The sequence below is a fragment of the Harmonia axyridis genome, chromosome 7, assembly GCF_914767665.1.
Source record: "Harmonia axyridis chromosome 7, icHarAxyr1.1, whole genome shotgun sequence".
In the NCBI taxonomy this organism is placed as follows: domain Eukaryota; kingdom Metazoa; phylum Arthropoda; class Insecta; order Coleoptera; family Coccinellidae; genus Harmonia; species Harmonia axyridis.
Genome location: NC_059507.1, coordinates 20,792,564 through 20,814,024, shown reverse-complemented (window position 1 = coordinate 20,814,024; position 21,461 = coordinate 20,792,564). Strand labels below are relative to the sequence as shown.

Genomic DNA, 21,461 nt, shown 5'->3' with positions numbered 1-21,461 from the left:
TGGGCCGTCTGAAGGAAGCAATAGCCCAAAAGTAGCCAGGTTTGGTCAATAGAAGAGTAATTGTGTTCCATCAGGACAACGCCAGGCACCCACATCGATAGTGACACGCCAAAAGCTCCGGAAGCTTGGTTGGGAGGTTCTTATGCATCCACCATATAGTCGCACCAAGTGATAACCATATGTTCTTGTCCATGGCGAACAATTTTGCTGGTGAAAAATTCGCTTCAACAGAAGCTTGAGAAAATCGACGGTCTCAACAATCGAACAAAACGGCGTATATTTGACCTAAATTAGATCATTTCAGTTATTGTAATTGAAGCTTTGTTTTTCAGGCAAAAATAATGGATATCATACAGAAGTTGCACCACATCTTCCTATCTTATTCGGTCCAAAGCAAAATAATGCTTTCTTATTTTTATAGTAGATTTTTCAGTTATTTGCCTGATGACAAACACTGCGTCCGTGCATAATCACTCTGATCTAAACCACTTGTTGTTCGTCAGATAGTATGATTTATTATTTATCTTGTTTGTAATTACTTTATTAACTAATTTCAGTGCCTGTCTATAGTTCCCGGGTACATTATTCTTCTTCTTCTTCTTTTGAAAGGTTGGATCGTCGTACTGATGTTCGAATCATTTTTGCGATAAAAATGTAAATTCGTTAATCAATATTTTGCCACAATACTTGAGGAGTTCGTTAATAATACCGTCTTGGCCTGGCTTTTTCCTATTTTTGAGCTTGTCTTATGCTGTTCTTATGTCGGATTCAGTTATCGAGACGGAATCTTCTACTACTACGCTGGGGGAAGTTTGTGACGTTGCTGGAGTTGCACGCCTATATAGACCTCTAAAGTAACCGGTCTATGTTTCTTTTTCAATTTTGCTCACGGGTATCAGCTCGCCGGTCCCTTGACAAGGAGTCAAGGAAAAATGGACACTGATTTTGACCACCTTTTGACACCTCCTTAACGTTGATGAAGCATTTATTTTTACATGATTAAATGCCATAACCTAAAGAACACAAATGATATAAGAAATATCAATAAATAATATACCGTAGTTACCGTAAACATCATTTTCAATTGTATCATTCTTATGAGAAAACGTGTTATTAAAATTTGAAGTTCGTTACAACTACAAAGTAAGGTTAAAAATTCAAAACCAAAAGAAAATATGGACACCATGTAGAACACTTCTTGGCAGTAGTAAAGCCATAGGAGTTTAAGAACAATAGATCCATCTGAAAAAAACTAATACACATTGTTGCCATTATAACCATTTGAAATTTTATTATTCCTATTGGAAAACCTTATATGTAGATACTATTTTATTGTTTATTGTTTCTAGTTTTCAAGCAATTTGTTTTCATTCTTCAGTACACATATTTGTTAATTATATTTTGTTCTTTGCTACCTGTTATAGTTATTTATAACCTCAATTGTATTTTCATTATAATGTTTGAGTTTCTTCAAGTATATTTTTAGTTTTTAATGAGAATTATTTGGTAATATTATTGTTTCTTGACTGATATCATTTAGTAAATCAGGGATGCTAAGGGATTTTGTATAATATTTTCAACGCCCCCGAAGTAACTTCTTAAACTGCCTCATCCAATTTGTAGCGAACAGATCGATACAAAGGCCGAAATACCCCGACGTAAGCAGGCTAATTTTTGACCCATAACCCCAGATGTTTTGCTGCATACCTCTAGTAATCAACGGGTTATTTAATGGACTCGGCAGGTTGTAAGTTAATTATTTCCAGAGCGGGCGATGTATGTGGTAACTGACGTAATTGCATTCAATTGTGCTTCAATTACTTGACAGGTACGTTCCAGAAATTCCCCTCCGGTTCGATTCGCTTGGTGTTTGTTTCCATGTAAATGTCACTATTCAAGCGCTGGATTGAGGAAGATGAAGAATATTGGGGTTTTTATTAGCCTTTGATAATATGGAATGGAAAACTTTGCGGGGAAATTAACGCAAAATATATCCAAACACGAGTGCAATTGCTTTTTCATTGTTCATTTAAGAAATTCTTCATGAAATATTTACAGGAAGCTTTAAATGGTTATCCTTTATACCAGGTGATTTTTTCTGTTGAATCAGTAAAAATTTTGAAAAAAATCATCTTACGGAAAATTATTTCGAATGAAAGGTTAATGTTTTTGAGAGAGATAATTAAATGCAAGAGGTTCTGGCATAAATGGACTTCCCTTCAAAACCATCAACTTTTTATTCGAAACTTTTTTCTGTAACATGTTTCCTTTTCGAGATTTTTGACTGATTTGACTCGAAAAAAATCAGGCGGTATACACGAAAATATCAATCTGATCGGGTTATCACTGAAATATTCAGCATTTCTTTTCCCAATATTTTAACTCCGTCGTTCTTTAGTTAGTAGCTAAAGAAATATTGAGTATTTCTTTTTCGATAATCTTCTTAAATTTACTATGGTTTTGGTCAAACATATGACATCAGAAGGAGGCCTCAAATTGTCATGCTTCATCAAAATGCAAATATTTACTTCCATAGAATCTGGAGTTTTGAAATTAACAGGATGTTCGTCATCAATCAGTCGAACCTCATCGTATAAGATAATTCCTGCCTTAAAATTTTAAAAGTTGAAACATTGCGACGAAATGATATATACAGGGTGTTCCCTCAACGATTGACTCTAAAATAACTCTTGTTTTTGTAATAAACTATAAGTCAAAACGGCTTCGTTTCGGATTTAGAAGATGCTAAACTTGAATTGAAAAACTTTTTTTCATCAATAAAAAGCTCTATTCTTCCACAGGTTGAAAACCTAAACCAAAGATGAAATCAGCATAGAAATTAAAATTATTGGCTCAAAGATAATTGATCATCAATGCGAATTATTCAGAAATGGATTGAACGGGGTGGACCTATTTCATGGCCAACTCGCTCACCAGAACTGTTGTCCCTGGATTTTTATCTTTGAGGGTACAACAATTGGTGTACCGTGATGAAATAAATGACAGAGAATCTTTCATGGAGATAATTGATGCGGCATCGGTTACCATAAGGCCAAACTTAGAACAATTCAGCTTGGTTAACTCGATAATTAGACGCTCGGAAGCGTATATCAAAGGTAATGGACCGAATTTGGAGCAATTATTGTATGAAATGTTGTATTTAAACTTATCCGAAACTATTTGGTTGTTCGAATGAATTTCAACATCCTGTAAATCCCGAACGGAGCATTTTTGGCTTGTAGTTTATTGACACTAATAGGGTTATTTTTTCATTCTAAATTCATGATGAACGTGTGGCGAGATCGTATAGATTGGTTAGGAGAACCAGCGTTTAAAAATTGGGAAAACCATTGGCATGAAATATGGAGCTTTTGCGCGATTATTCAAAACAATCTTGAACAGACTATAAAAAAGATGTATAATCACGAAAATATCAAACAACTCCTTTGCTATTTAAACTTCGAAGTGTTATGACACAAAATTTGATTATTATTTCATTATACACATCCCAACATTACAAGATCTGTGACCTTCTAAAAGTTCCCACAGAAAATCTGTATTTTTTGATGATTTTCCACTATATTTATAGGTAATTGCCTTTGAATGACCCCACCGTGTACAAAATGATGATTGCTTTAGGCAACTTAAACTCCTGCAGTTTTTCTCTGAATCATTTTATTCCTCTCTCATTTCTAATTATAAAACTAGAAATTGACACGATGACTGTCACTAAAAATAATTTGTTTCCCTACTCCCCTCAAACTTAGTCATCTGTTCCATTCACACCACGTAATTTTATCTGGAAACCATATCGACAGATCGAAAACAATATCAATAGAGTTCCCCCCTCGATTCGATTTGGCATCATCGAATTTTTCGTTGGCCAGCTGACTAGAAACCTTATCCTCAACAAATCCACATCTATTAAACTATTCGCTAGGGCCAACACGAGCCCAATCGAACCGGAAAAAAGGGCCATATGCCACAACACCTGGTCTTGAACAACATACGTATTATTAGGGTAGTCTATAAGTTGAAGCGGTAAGCTTGCCTATTGCTGGAAGTGGATGATCCATTCTGAACTATGTGTGTAGGGGGAATTTTGAACACCCTGCTCCCTAAGATCTGCAGTTTTGGCACGAATACTTCATTATAGACAATACATGGTATTAACAGGGTGTTCTTAAATTGGAGGTACAAATGAAAGTGACAGATTCCTCGGATCATTTCAGGAAAAAAAATCCTTTCAACATGAGCCCGCAAACGCTTTATTTTCGAGATACTGGTTGTTGAAGTTTAATTTTTTCAAGTTTTTTTCTCATAACACCTTCCCTTCACAAAATATTCAATCCAACTTTGGCATAGGCTCGGGCATAGGTATACTAATTTAAAGATTTCACTATGTGATATAATTTTGAATGCAAATATAAAGGGTGATCTTTTTCTGGTACAGTACCCGCTTCTTTCATCCAGAATTTTTTATTTGGTGAACCAATGGTAGTTTAGAAAATACAGTGAGGAACTTTGATCCAGTACTGCACATTATATGTTTTGTCGCATCTGATACCGATTCCGAGAAAAAAATTCAAACAATTCCCTAGTAATCCCCAGTAACATCCAAATTATTTCAAGGATACAGTTACTGATCTAAGATGAATAAATTAATTATAAGTTTTGGTACTTATTTACTCAATCTGTGACGAAGATTAATACCTATTCGATAAACTAGTGAAATAATCATAAAAAACAGACTTTATCTCTTAAAAAATGCGATTGGAGACCCATTTTTATGGGATTTTTTCAATTATCCAGGGATCTCTCATTTTCCTTGTTCCTTCAATTCAGGAACATCCTGAATAGATGTTTGTTATATTTTAATGATCTCTGAAATCTTCAATAATTTTTGTGAATACAAGCAAGTGGCAACTATCTTAAATTATGAAATTTCGAAATTGATAATCAAAAATCGTTTATTTCATTCTGGATTTGTGGACGTTGTGTCTATAAATGAGCGGTTAATACACGGCGATGTTACAATTATTTATAAAGACCCTGTATAAAGTTCATGAGATTTGATCTTTTCATTGTGCGTAAATTTCTTATGAACCAAAATTATTCTGAATTCCCGTTGGTACAGATTTTGAGAACTTTTTTGAATGAGCTGATCATAAAAAATTTCAAATTGAAATTGTTTATGTTCAGTAGTATTACTACAAATGCACGATTAAGATTTCCTTCAAGCAACTCAGTTGAGTCTCGGTTGAGTTATACCGAGAGTTATACGAACAGAAAGGAGGATACTCCCCAATTTGGATTTTTAACGTAAATACAAATTTAAAATTATAAGTATTATAAGTATGATGCCTTGACTCATGATATAATCTAATTACCTGCAGAAAATATTTATATTCAGTTTAAAAAAATTGGGGAAATCACTTCGTTACGGTTGCACAAAGTGGCAACAGCGCTTAGTAGGATGGCGATATGTCAGTCACGATATACTGAAATATTTCGAATAAATATTTTGTTTTGCACGTCCTTCGAATGAAGATTTTTTAACATTCAACCTTGAATATCTTCAAAATGGTCGTTTTACTAGAATAATTTTATTTTCTAAAACGATAGGCTATAACTTGGATACTGGTAGAAGCTCGGTTAGAAGTAATTATAATTGAAGAATACTCGGAAGAATATATCCCTAACCTATAGAACTCTTCAATTGAGAAGAATCTCAGAATCTGGAAAAATGGTAAATGAGAAAAGTGTTTTGTACAACTTTAAGATTCACCCTGTATTATAGAAGTATCTAAATTAGGATTTGTTGAATACCCTTTAAGAATGTTTTACAGCCATGTGTAATTTTGTAACTACCCATTGAATGTCGACATAGCGTAGATGAAGGCACTAAAAGGAATAGTCATTTTAATGAGGTTCTCAACAGAGATATTTACCTGCTCACCGCTCAAAGAAGACCTACATTTCATGTTGCGTGACCAATAAATGCTTTAGCGGAAAATCCATAAAATGGGTAAATTGTTGATGAAGAACACTTTCCTCATAGATTTTATTGCAGGTTTTTTACTTTGAAGGAAGTTAATCCTTGCACTGGTTCATATTGAAGTGTGAACATTCGTGAATGCAAATTGTTTAAATAATAATTAGAATAATACATTCGGACTTAACACAGTGCTTAATATGAAATATCTGTAGTTTTCTCAACTTTTAATATGATCCCATTCATTCAAATAATTTATTGAACACAAGACAATCTTGACCAGACTTCTGAAATTTCGCATTTGAAAATAAAAATTTTGTCGTAGTCAGTATTATAAAAGTCGAATAATATCTGAATATACTTTCACAAACAAATAAATTTTTGCTTTTTTTCTTCATCTCATTATATAAAATATATGTAGAAATCGAAATAAGCTTATTCTTATTATAGTGACTAGTGACTTGAAAATTGTATAACTGTATTATTACTATTATTTTCACTGTATATCTTTGAATATGTTTCATTATGTTTTCATTTGATAGGTAACTAGTGTTATGGATCATATATATTCAAGTTGAGATTATGTTGTTGTTGATTTGATTTAAATTGATTCGATCCAATAACTAAATTTGATACTATATCTTTTATAATTTTGCGCCGACTATATTTCTCAGGAGGGTTCATTCAAATTCAATTATATTTTTTTTTATTTAATTAATATTTTCGAAATTCAATAACTATAAAGAAATTCTTATCTAATAACTAAATTTATATTAATCTAATCTTATATTTACGTATTTAAATCTTCATCGACCTCATCAGTGTTCTATGTTATGGTATGTAATCGTCTTCTATGCTCCTAACCTCGAATGGATTATAACCTTAATTCGTATTAATTCAGTTGCATTGTTTTGAATCCATTTTCCATTTGATATTGCTTCAACTTGCTTGAATCCAGGGAAATTTCTTCTTGAAATTGATTAAATAATTTTCCACTTCTTCTCACAATGATTTTCAGGTACGTATTTAACAATTTTAATATCTTGCAAATTTTCGTAAATAAATTCTTTCGTTTATCAATTATTTCAGGTATATTTCTTGAGTCAGGTGATGTGCTCTCAACAATGGTTTTTTACTGACTGATTAGCTGTCATTCGGCTGGGCTTTATATAGATTTTCAATTTTTTCTTGAAATCAAGATTGCCTTGGATGTCAAAAAATTTTCCAAATATGATGCTTTCGCAATTTTCTCTTTTGAGGTAAGTTTTCTTTCTTCAATCTTGATCTAGTTAATTTCTTCATTTAATTCCCCATCTTTTGGTACCACATATGTTGCATTCGGTCGATTCGAAGTTACAAAATTTTCAAATATTCTATATACAATTTTGAAATTTTTTTAATATTCTCTTTCTTTGACCTTATATTCAAAGATTTCTATCTATAACTCCTAAAATCTACTACATATTTTTAAATTATACTATAATCTAAAGAAATATATACATTTTTGTATGTTTGAGACATTAATTACTTTGGAATCCCTGATTTATCATTCGATATCCTATCCCTATCCATTTTTTACAATTTTATTAGGAATTTCAGCTAATATTACATTTTTGAGATTGCATCTAGATGTAATTCACTAGATCACAAGCTATTTCATGAAAATTAACATAGGAAATATAAAATAAATGATTATTTTTATCATTTTGAATGAAAATTGAATATTCAGTCTTTTGACTCTTTTAACATTATTTACATGATATATAAATGGTTCCTGATACTTGAGTTGAATATCTTTTGTTGATTTTATCAAATTGAACTTGAATTTTATTAATATTTTCATTTTGTTTCAGATCCTGAGATGTTTTGAATGAATATTGATATAGTACTTTAGAAATATTGGATTTATGCTACTTTTATAATGTGCAAGTGAATGGAATAAATGAATAAAGTTACTCTACTTTTCTTTAAAATTATTGGATCATATCAAGTTAAAATTTATTATCTATTTGATGAATTTGCTGTAGTTTCCGAAGGATAGAGTCTGGTAATGTATTCTCATTGATTTTATAAGTTGATAATACCATTCCATAACAATTCCCCAAATTTAATATTTGATAATTTTTATTTTCAATATAAAATTTAAAATATTAAAATTTCTCCAAAATTTTCAAATTTGATTGAAATTTAAATTAACTTTCATTCGTTGTCTGGATGAATTCATATAAATCATTAATATGAAAAATTCCTCTTATTCTTTCTGTTTCTAATTCTTTTAATACATAACTGTTCAAACCATTCTCATTATCTATTATATATGGTCCTTCGAATGGAGTTTTTAATTTCGCACAAATCTTATTCCGCTTGTCTGTTACCCTGTGGGATCGTACAATAACCAAATCTCCTTTTTTTTTAAACTTCACATATTTCCTTCTATTCCTTCTCTCCATTTTCTTTCTGTATCTTTTTCTATTCTTTTTCAATCTTACATTTACCTTCTTCATGATGTCTTCATTATTTATATGACTTGTTCTGTAACAATTTCTTTCTTGTTTCATTGAATATAAATTTGTTTCTTCATTAATTGCATTATGCATTGTATTCAATAAAAATTCCACTCTGTTTAATTGTATATCCCATTTGTTTTGTTCTCCATTGACAAGTTTTCTTGAATATTTCACTACTTCTTGAATGTATCGTTCTGATGGGTTTGCTTGAGTATCACTTATACTGTTATAATTCAGAATTATCTCTTTATTTTCATAATATTTGTCTTCTATTGAATTTTGTGGATTTCCTATCTCATATATATTTTGGTCAATCTTGTTTTTATTTTCTGAAAATTCTATTGAAGGTGCTGTATACTGATTAATTAATTTTTCATTGAAATTCATGTTGATCTCTCCTAAAATTTTCAATTTTTCATTCGACTTCTCATTTTGAATTCTTGCAATTTTATACATCTCAAGCTTATTGTTTTCTAGTTGCTCATTTTGTTTTTCAATATCATTTTGTATAATACTCAGATTTCCTTCTGTTAGATTGTGAACTTCAGTTTCACAAATCTCCAAATTCTCTTCATATATTTTACTTTCTGTATCTAATTCAGCTGAAGATTCTTTTTGTACTTTATTTCTTTTGGTATATAACCTTTCCTTGCAAATCATTAATACATTCCCAAGATTCTTTTCCATTTCAATTATCTTATCTGCCAAATTAATTTTCTTTTCTTCTTTAATTTCTTTCAAATTTTTATCCAATATTTTTGACTGATCTTCCAATTTTTTCGACTGATCTTCCAATTTTTTCGACTGATCTTCCAATTTTTTCGACTGATCTTCCAATTTTTTTGACTGATCTTCAAATTTTTTACTCATATTTTCTTCAAATTTTTTTATTGCATTCATTATATCCCATAAATTCAGTTCTTTTCTATTTTCTTCATTTATTTCCATATTTCCTCTTACATTTTCTTCTTCATCCCCTTTTTCTCCAATTTTCGTTTTACTTCTTGTTTCCATTTTTTTTTTTATATATATTCAATGATATGATTCCAACAATTATGTATTAATTTGAAAATTTTTTTTTTTTTTTAAAATAATGCTGTAATTGAATTAATATAATAATGCTGTAATTGAATTAATATAAGCCACGCGTTGGGCGACATTTGTTATGGATCATATATATTCAAGTTGAGATTATGTTGTTGTTGATTTGATTTAAATTGATTCGATCCAATAACTAAATTTGATACTATATCTTTTATAATTTTGCGCCGACTATATTTCTCAGGAGGGTTCATTCAAATTCAATTATATTTTTTTTTATTTAATTAATATTTTCGAAATTCAATAACTATAAAGAAATTCTTATCTAATAACTAAATTTATATTAATCTAATCTTATATTTACGTATTTAAATCTTCATCGACCTCATCAGTGTTCTATGTTATGGTATGTAATCGTCTTCTATGCTCCTAACCTCGAATGGATTATAACCTTAATTCGTATTAATTCAGTTGCATTGTTTTGAATCCATTTTCCATTTGATATTGCTTCAACTTGCTTGAATCCAGGGAAATTTCTTCTTGAAATTGATTAAATAATTTTCCACTTCTTCTCACAATGATTTTCAGGTACGTATTTAACAATTTTAATATCTTGCAAATTTTCGTAAATAAATTCTTTCGTTTATCAATTATTTCAGGTATATTTCTTGAGTCAGGTGATGTGCTCTCAACAATGGTTTTTTACTGACTGATTAGCTGTCATTCGGCTGGGCTTTATATAGATTTTCAATTTTTTCTTGAAATCAAGATTGCCTTGGATGTCAAAAAATTTTCCAAATATGATGCTTTCGCAATTTTCTCTTTTGAGGTAAGTTTTCTTTCTTCAATCTTGATCTAGTTAATTTCTTCATTTAATTCCCCATCTTTTGGTACCACATATGTTGCATTCGGTCGATTCGAAGTTACAAAATTTTCAAATATTCTATATACAATTTTGAAATTTTTTTAATATTCACTTTCTTTGACCTTATATTCAAAGATTTCTATCTATAACTCCTAAAATCTACTACATATTTTTAAATTATACTATAATCTAAAGAAATATATACATTTTTGTATGTTTGAGACATTAATTACTTTGGAATCCCTGATTTATCATTCGATATCCTATCCCTATCCATTTTTTACAATTTTATTAGGAATTTCAGCTAATATTACATTTTTGAGATTGCATCTAGATGTAATTCACTAGATCACAAGCTATTTCATGAAAATTAACATAGGAAATATAAAATAAATGATTATTTTTATCATTTTGAATGAAAATTGAATATTCAGTCTTTTGACTCTTTTAACATTATTTACATGATATATAAATGGTTCCTGATACTTGAGTTGAATATCTTTTGTTGATTTTATCAAATTGAACTTGAATTTTATTAATATTTTCATTTTGTTTCAGATCCTGAGATGTTTTGAATGAATATTGATATAGTACTTTAGAAATATTGGATTTATGCTACTTTTATAATGTGCAAGTGAATGGAATAAATGAATAAAGTTACTCTACTTTTCTTTAAAATTATTGGATCATATCAAGTTAAAATTTATTATCTATTTGATGAATTTGCTGTAGTTTCCGAAGGATAGAGTCTGGTAATGTATTCTCATTGATTTTATAAGTTGATAATACCATTCCATAACACTAGATTCTCATTTCAATCCTATTTATCTTCGTTCTTAAAAATCTGAAGCACATTTCCGGAATAGTTTATTGCAGTTATTAATTCAGATCTATCAATAAATATTAAATCATCAATTATTTAATCAATAGTTCCACAATGATGACTTTGAATCTCTGCACTTGGAATCTGAAGCTGAGACGATCCATGCGATATAGTTACCATATTTCATGCTTCAGCAAGCAGCCAATCAAATTTATCGAGTAAACTCGACATATGCAAGTTCATGTGTTTCTACAACATTGAATGCAATCTCACCTTTCATTTCAAGGTCAATATACACAAACAGGTTTAAATACAGGGACGTCCTCAACAAATCGCACGTGTAGAATAAAACGTGGATGTCGGAGTAGCATGGCAACAAAAGTATTTATTTATAAATTTCGATGAAAACATCGATTTCATCCGAAATAGGCAAATTTGAATGAAAAATGTTCTTCGTTCGTTATTTGGTGATATGCAGAGAGGTACAGATTAATTTTAATCATATATTCCTCTAATTAAATGAAACACTTTCGTCTTTTACAATTTATCCAGATTCGTATCAGGTGAAAATATAGAGGCTGATAGATTTCTGAAGAAAATTTTGTCTTGTTTGTAGCTTAAACACTCGTTTTAACATTATCATCCAGAAGATGATACAGAAACCAATTCTGTCAACCAACGTTTTTCAACGCAAAAATCACTAAACGATATTTATTTATGAAAATATTCCAATCATTTCAATAAAAAACCAGTGAATTAGAAAAAATAATGTGGAATTTTCGTTCAGAAGGCTCATCCTTACACTCGTTCATTTAAAAAGTCGCCACTCCTTGGCTTATTTTTGAATTTTGAACTGAAGAATATCAATGCCTCGCTCAATGCCTTCTACACTTCTACATATTATAAATAACTACTATAACTGAAATACGAGCTGAAATACTACTAACATAGAATGAAATACTGGCTGTGATCCGAATCGATTGACGTTATTTTATATGGGAAATGTTCAGAGTGTTAAACATAGATAGACGAAGCTTATATCATTTTCATTAACCAAATTTTGTCCCCAACATGAACTATCAAATTTGACATGAAGCGCGCGGAAATGAAAACATATCAGTGATACGATCGAGGATACGATACTTCACCCAATTCGCGAGTTACTCCACAAAGAACGCACTTTTTATGTCCTATAGTGAATCAACGTTTCATATTGACTCAAAATATATTGAAATAAAAACCTAAGCATATCGGAAATTCCCGAAACAAACTTCAAGCGCGCCAAACGTCGTGAAACAACCGATGACAATAGAAGAGCAAAAGTTGCCAAACCTTAAATTTTGGCAGGTAGATACAGAAAATAATAAATATTCTGCTTATTATAAATTCGACAATTAGGAGAAATATAGGATCTCAAATTAGCATATTCAATCGGGAATCAATCAAATAAATATATTCATAACGATATAGTAAAATTGTGGATATGAAAATATATCACAATCCGACAACGTAAACTAACCATGTTGGGGACATGTGAAAATTGCGGATACTCCCTCTATCTAGGTTTATTACTCTATGAGGAAATGCATAAATGACGTTTTTAATAAATATTAGAAAAGTCATATTCATTTTCAGGAACAGAAGCTTACTCGCAGCTTTATTACTTGTTCACAGCCGTTTGAGCGAGTGCATCTCTTCTAAGTTCATAACTCGGTTCATAATAATATGCGAAATAGCAAATTCAACCTCTTTAATCGTGCATCTGGCAAATTCCATGTAAATAAATATGTAATATCATTCATAGAACTTCTATCTTCACATTGATTGAGTTCTGCTTTCACTCGGTGGTGTAAACATCGAAAGAACAAATGAGCATAAGCCCATTTTGAAACCAATACATGCTTTCAACTTTTTGATTGAGCCGAATTGGGGAAAATGGTGAACAAAAAAGTTTTTTATTTGATCAGAGGAATCTATAGTTGGATTTAATGTACAACATTAAGACAAAGACTCAACATGTTGAATGGCATACATATATCGAAAGCAGAAAAATCGAATATTTCATGCATATACTTGTCCTTTCGATATGCTTTCATTTCCACCAAAAAACTTGTTACAAAAAAATAACAATACAAATTGTGCAGCACTCGGGATATCATTGAAGACAAAACATCAAATATTCAACAGCAGTGTTTTATGTGACCATCCTATATAACTGATTTATCTTTCCGGTTTTTATTACTCAATTGGTAAGTTCCGTGGACCATCTTAATTAAAATCATTAAAAACGTCTTCATCATATCGCTTGAACCTCTGGTAGGTACTGAAGTTCATCGATAGAGAATATCAGTCTTCTTATCTTTCCACCAGATTATTGATGTTTTGTATTTGAATTCTAATATGTGGTCATGCATTTTGAATCGTCGAAGATTCGATAGCACTTAAATGTTATTGTCTTGAAGGTCATTCGACATCAGTGTATCTACTAATTTCATGCTGTAAACAATCGAAGCAAGTCTTTATGATATCTAGATCAACACTTTCACGGCCAAGACTCCTATAACAATGACAATAAATAATGAATAATCTCGTGTTTTTCTTGAGAAGGTGAAAGAGAATAAACATTTGATAATTTCACACATGTCAAGAAAGAACAAAGGATGAGCATTGAAAATTGAAACCTCTATGTTGAAGGGATTCTCGATTTTCTATGATATTTGTAGCTAACTATTTACCTAGGTATTTTTTTCGAGAAAAAATATTTTGCGGATTTTCGATATCTCAGAATCTCGCACAGAATATATCCGTCAAATTGTACTAAATAACAGGGTCCTTCAGGGTGCTCCATATCTCTAATTGGGAAAATTACTTCATGCTTGAGCACTACGAAATAAAACTATTTTCGCAAACACAAGGTGTAAAGGTTTTTTGGAAGAATCCCGACTTTCGGAATCTATATGAAAAACAAAAAATACTTTATACCGAGGTTTATACCAACCTTTACTTTGAACTCTTAAAAGATATTGACAATTTTCCAAGCAATTTTCGAGATATTTAGCATGACATGTTTATTTCAATATTAGTCACTCGGAATATTCAATATCACTTAGTTATGGTATCCCCTCTAGTTAAATATTAGGTATACATGAATTACCGAGTGAATTACTCTGGCGATCAGTATATTTTAAATGGATTAGACAATACACATACATGCAAATTTTGAGAATGAACATTTGTAGATTTTCCCATATTTCAAAATGAAAGCCTTGCATATTATCGATTCATAAGAGGAACAAACGAAGGATCTACAAATTTCATTATACCTATCTATATTATGTGTGGTGAGATCTATTGTTCTTCCTTACAACAGATGTCTTTTTGAAAATGTGGAATTTCCTCAGAAAATATTATAATTTATTAATTCAAAAGGTCTGCGTCTAATATTGGAAATCATAAACTAAAGCACTCTAAGGTTTGAAGCCCTCCAGATTTGGATGTTTAATACATTCATTGAGAAAAAAAGTCTTATCCTCGGTCTTATCTGATTTGAAACGTAGATCTCATAGTTCTAAAGTACACATAATGAAAATAATTCAGTTAGACCACTTCGGTATTTAGATCAATACTCTTTCAAGTTCAAACTCGTATCACTTTTTCAAAACTTATCAAATTTCGTTCGAGGACATTTTCTCATATTGTCCAATCATTGAAGCCGAAGAAGATTAACATCAAACAAAGAATTACGATGTCGCTGACATGTTTTTGTCGGCAACACTGCAAGTACATGCAGCAATTGCATGCCGCACACAATTAAAGCACTTACACGCCTCAACGTCTCGGATATCTAGATCAACACCTTCCTCTTACGGTCAACAACTCACAAGAAAATAAAAATTTAACACGTTCCAAGAACGCTTCTCACCTAGTAGTTAAACCCTCAAAAGAAATCGACGTCGCATTAATTCCCACCAGGTGACAGATAAGACACGACCACCGTGGTAAACGGAACTCACCCCTTCAGTGCGCGAATACTGCCGCAATTTTAATGACGATTTTCACTGCATCATACTCCAGAACTTCACTCACATGCACTTAGACACGGACCGCACTCGACTTAAGCGATTCGTCGCGCCGATAGGGTCGTATTAGTCGTTGGTCCTTCGAGCCGGATCCAGAAAGTGAAAACAACGCGATACAACGGAACTTCGCCGTATACGGAGTCAGACTGGCGAGGAGGATCGGGCGCCGTTGACATGACAGGCGGGGAGCTCGGAACGCTGTTGCACTAAACCTGATTATCGTTGCGTAGAGGTATACGGGGTGCGCCAGACCGTGGAAACCTCGGAGCGTAACATCGACGATGGTTTATTTACCGTTCGAAGGTGTCGGATGTGTTGAGGAAGGGGTTGTAATTATATGAAGAATATGCGAATACGTATATTTGCGCTAGTGAGATTTTGCTTCCGAGTCTAACGAAGGAATAGGAGCTATGTGATCGCTTTTGGGATGAAAACAATTTTTGGATCATCGATTTCGAAATTTTCTCTTGCAAAATTTGTTTAATAAAATCCTGAACAACTTTGGTTTCTGTCGGTCTGCAAATACTTGTATAGCATATCCGAAGTCACTTGAAAAAGTCCATTAAAACGTTTAAGCAGATTTAATTGCAAAACATAAACAATAGGTGCACGCTCTTTAAACCCTAAAGTTGAAAATAATATTTATGCGTATGTATGAGACTATTTCAAAATATTTGCGACGTAAATGGAGGAATAAATTAGATCGCAATATATAAATCTTTTTTTATATGAGCTATAGAATTTAGCAAACGTCATATGCGAAATTATTAAACACATCAGTCACACAACGAACTAAAACTGAGTAACAATGTTAATTACATTAATAGTATCAATACCCCTATGGACTGCACTCTGCACTGATCTATGCGAATCATTAGAGAGTAATCAAGAAGTGATAGATGCAGCCAATGAGTGTAACCAAAAACGCCCTCGAAGTGAAACGTGGACTATTCAGCCAATAAAAAAAACCAAATTGAAACATTCTTGTTTCCAAGAGGATATGCTTAAACCGTGGTTTATTTGAGAGTATTTTTAGGCAATAATCTCACTGGCTCCAAAAGAATTTATGAAAACTTGGAAAACCCTTGTCTAATTGAAATATTCTGGCTTCCTGCAAGTGACTTTGGATATCTATAACTGGATGTCGCCTAAACTGCTACGATACTAATACAATATCGATGAAATTTGGATGGACATTTAGTTTGGGTCATAGATAGTTCCTTGAAAAGTTTATGTAATTTTTCTATGTTGCATGCGCAGACATAACACGCAAATTTATACAATATTCAAGTATGATCCATCCACTGAGTAAATATATACTTAAAATTCAATATTTCATTCGATTATTTAGCACATTGTGTAATATTTTGTGTCCCAAAGAGTATCAGGAGTTACATTAAAATTGTTCGAATTCCTCCGAAAGATTCATAATATCTTCATCACAAGAATATATGTTATTATTTCTTCGTAATTTTGGGCTCAAGTAGTTACCTAATGAATAAATACCTCATATTTCTCGAGAAATTAATGGAATCCAAAAATATAATCAAGTAAAACAAGAGAAGGTAACTATGTTCTGTCGAAACCCTTGAGAAAATTACCGTATTCATTTAAATCAATTAAATTAATTCAACTATTACAAAGACGGTATCAATAATTTTCAGCAATTTATTCTAATAGAGAAAGTAACGATTCCATATCGAAATACCTATAAGTTCTGACTTACACCTGAAGTTTTCAGACTCTATCATCCAGCTCAGCCAGAAGTTAGTTCAAATCGATAGCAAAGTTTGCAGCGAACGTACAGGTGAACCAGAAAGCCTGTGGTGTTAATGAATGAGTGTAAATAATTAAAATGGTTTGTGCAATTATCTCCATCAAGTAGAGTTTCGCCTACCTTCAATGACTGAAGTTTTTTTTTCTATAAATCTATTTGTCGAATCAATAAATCCCATTATCATTAACTGAAAATTGGATGTGATATTCCCATTCAGAATGCGAGTTTTTAATTAAATAAGAGACATGGAGTATAATATAAACTTATAAAGGAAAACTACTTTGAACTTCGAGAAATTAATCCCCCTTATTACAGCATTATACATAATGCTCTATTTGCCCAATCTATTGCAGCGCAAAGCCTGAAAGATATCAGTCGTCTGTTCCATAAAATCAAAATGACGGTATAAAGAGTTCTTTGATTTAGTCGGCAATTGTTTCCTATCTCCCGTTCTGAATTTATTGAACATTTCGCAGTAAGTACTCGACAATGGATCCAATCAGAGCTTAACGAATCTGTCAAAAGCAGAATTAACGGTAAAGTACAGCAAGCTGATTAATTTTATTTTGGTCAACTTTAAAGAAGCTTAGTTGATAACTATTAATCCGCAGATTGCTCTATTCAGTTTTATTACCGGGTTGTTTGTCAAATACCTTTTATGCGCACAGAATAATGAAATAACTTTTATCAATGGGCGTCCATGCCAAACTGTCGTATTGTTCTATGAAGTCGATCACTCTGTATTCAATGATGCGTCAATTTTGATGGCCCTTCAATTTGACACATGTTCGTTGAAATTAAGGAGATAAATGGAATGTTTATCCAACGGTTTATACACAGTCATTATTCACTGTATATATTTGTGTTAATTATCGGTTGAACAAATTTTAAATGGCTAATCATCTTGATTCTATGTGTAACTGAAGTAAACACGCCGATCTGTTGATTTCTGATTTATTTTCCTATGACGCATCATTTGAAGTTTCAGGGAAAATTTGGGAAGAGTTTCGCAGATCGTGGAATGTAGAGTCCGTTCAGTAATTATTGACATCCCGGGTGGCTGTGGAAAATCGAAATTGAATTGGTAATGGCTTATTCAGTAATATTTTGAGTTGCAGATTTCGCGTTGGTATTGGCAATGTCATTGACAGAAGGTTAGATTCAGTCTGGATAACATTTTACCAAGAAGCATCTGAATTTTATTTAATCAAAGACAAGATTATCCACATAAAATTGATTGGTTACAAGTTCAAAAGAGTTATTAAAAGGAACATTCTTATTGACAAACAGAGAAATATAATAAGTAGAGTATGATTTCATAAGAAATACAGAGAATATTTGCAACAAAATGTGAAATTCATTTATCTGGATGAAAAGTGGTTATTTCAGAATGACAGTCTTATTCAACAGAAAGAATAAACAAAAAGTTTGCCAAGTATATTCAAGGGTAAAGGAAGAAGGTATACTATTTTGATGGATTTTTACCTGGATTTTATGACAGTGGTGATCATAAGGAATATGAATGGAGAATTATTTCATAATTAGGTTGTTAAATTAATACCTTTCCTGCAGATAATTGGAATAATGTGTTCACAGCTCAGATGGAGAATTTCAAAAATTCTTTGGAGATTGACCGAAGTTATATGATATCAAGCTATATAAAAAATATATGTAGTCTTGACACTGCATCTATAGTTTATTTATATTCTATTTGGAAATTAAATATTGTTATAACTGTTTTTTGTTCTTCAATGAGTAATCCTAATATTTATTAAATTATAATTCCATTATAGAATTTTACTGTTCACGTTATAGAACCTGAATTCCAATTTATGAAATCATGACTTTATGCGTCCCTTCGTAATTTCGAAAATTTGGATCTTTCGGATACAAAATGATAAAAATAACATAAACTGATTTTTTCTGTGATGAACAACAACAATTATGAGTGATATTCTAGTTAACGAGAAATAAAGCCACGACCAGGTGTTCAAGGTCTACTTCGATGTCAATAATTCTTGAATGGACTATATATGAAGTGCATATATCAATATGAATTCCAAAATGACAAACAATTCGATTTTTCCACACTTACTGAAAGAGTGCTAGATTTGAATAGTTTATCATTTTGCCATTCATATTAAAACAATGTTAATGTCCCAAAAAACGTTTATATTTGTTCAGCTTTGCTTTGCGATCTGGGATATTCGGTGGCCTGACTTTTGGGAATTTTGCCGCTATGGAGCACTTCTCGGGCGCGGATTGCGCGTTGTGTGTATGACAAATGTACAGAAATAGTATTCATGCGACTATATCACAAGAAATTTTTCAATATTCGTGGTTTTCGTTACTTAAATGTTGCATCAATCATTCTCTTATTCAGAAATGGATAAAACAGTTTCACAGTTTCAATACTAGATAAACTAAAACCCAGGCGCCCAAGGTCATTGAGAACGGAAGGAAAGGTAGAACAGGTTAATCGGTCTGTTCGTGATGATCCCAACTTCTTCATTCGGAAGCGTGCAAGTTCTTCAAATGAGCCAAGATCATCGGTACACCACATTTCGCACAAAGATCTAAAACTGGTCCCTATAAAATTCAATTCAGAGGCTAGAAATCATAGATCAGCTAATTGAATGTTTACCAGCATTTACCAACGTTTTCGAATGAAACTTATTCTTACCTTGATGTTCACGAGAATAAGCAGAGCAAGCATTAGAATATCCTTCATTCGCCAAATGGTTTGCAATGTATCGGCCCTTACTTTTTTGGAGATGAAAGTGACGTGAATTCAGAATGTTATGTGAGGATGCTAGATGAGTTTTTGTTTCCTGAACTGCAGAACTTTTCTGAGTATAACCTGAGATCATGGTTGAAGCAAAATAGATCAACTTCACACAAGTCCAACATGTCCATCCACCATGAGTCCCTGAAATTTTTCCATGAAAATTAATTTCAGGAGATGTGACATTCATTCCCCACACTCCTGATTTGATGTCTAAGGACTTTTACCTGTGTGATTTCCGAAGTTTAAGAAGGTAAACTAACTTCTATGGCCCAGTTGAAACAAAATATTCACCATCAAATGGCAGTCATTACGGAGCATACTTGCCAAGACGTTATCACGAATTTTAGTGTTAGAATGGTTTTTGTGAGCAAACGGCTGATTTTTTTGATAGCTTATCTACATATAAACTGTTTTTGGTAGATGCGAGTTAGCGAACATAGATAGTTGCACAAATTAATTTTTTATTGCCAAGGAAAGAATACTAATTTTACATTTTTTGAGCGTTTTTTCTCCGAACCAAATCGTTTCCTGATAATATATGTCCTTTCCCAATTTCGCTGGCATAGTACTTGATTGAAATTTGTCTTGGCATAATAAAAAGTCCGTTTTCCATTGGGTAAAATCGTCGGGTATTAGTAGAAAGTGATGCATACTAAAGAAAAAATCTTCAAGTTGACAAACAAGGACAAAATTGTTTCGAGTTTTGATATTGAAAAAAAACCAGATTATACTGAAAATACAGAATTTCGAAAAATATCATTAGCCTCAATTTTTATGAGCAATATTTTCAACTATTTCAATAGTATTTTCTCATTACTCTGAACCTAATCCGAATAAATTTACACTCCCCACAAATAAATCCGCTCAACATTCTACATTTGAAGTTGGTGGTGAGAAATAAACTTTTTTGCCTTCATGCTGAAAGGTGTGTTTAGCATCAGTTCGCCACATGTTCTAAACAGTAATTAACATCTGGTTGTTAACTCGACATAGCGTTCTCTAGCCGAAATATAAATGATTCAGTGTAATAGGTAATATGGCAAACAAGAACTAAGCTTATAAATCCGCTTAAAACTTTACGAGTACCCATACACAGTCCGTTTGTGAGTTAGTTCAAGGCAAACTGTTTTCAAGAAGTTGACGAAGTTGTTATCCTCTCCTTCACAACTAACCAGATGATGGTGGGGAATTTCTATCTACCACCTCTATAACTATGAATATAAAATCAATGGAACCTATTCCAATAATTGTCGAATAATCATCGAGAATTTGTCTCAAGAAAAAATTTCGAGTTTTGAATTACCTATTCGAATCTGTAATGCCTTTCCGTTTGATAAATTCGTCTGTCTAGACATACAATTATGCAAAATACGAAATGAAAATTATTATATCAACAAAAAGAAAAAATAACACCATTTGAAATTACTCCCTTGCACTTGTAGGTTTGGAATTTCAAAATTTTTTTGATTTGATAAAATAATTTTTCTTATATTTCAGGAATAATTGTATTTCTCGGCAATGTATATCCAAAAAATTTTTTCAATGAAATAGATCGGTGAGATTTCAGTTTATATGGGACGTTTTTC

At 31.8% G+C, this 21,461-nt stretch overlaps 1 protein-coding gene across 5 annotated transcripts in view; it reads right to left on the bottom strand.

The window, feature by feature from the left end:
- LOC123683889 (leucine-rich repeat-containing protein 24-like) overlaps positions 1-15,510 on the bottom strand; it is a 191,281-nt gene extending 175,771 nt beyond the window's left edge. For 4 of the 5 annotated variants that reach the window (XM_045622883.1, XM_045622887.1, XM_045622889.1 and 1 more), the window contains exon 1: positions 15,154-15,510. The gene's annotated coding sequence lies outside the window, so the exon portion shown is untranslated. The remainder of the gene's footprint in view (positions 1-15,153) is intronic. The other variant, XM_045622886.1, reaches the window with a different exon arrangement.
- Positions 15,511-21,461: the final 5,951 nt, after the last annotated feature.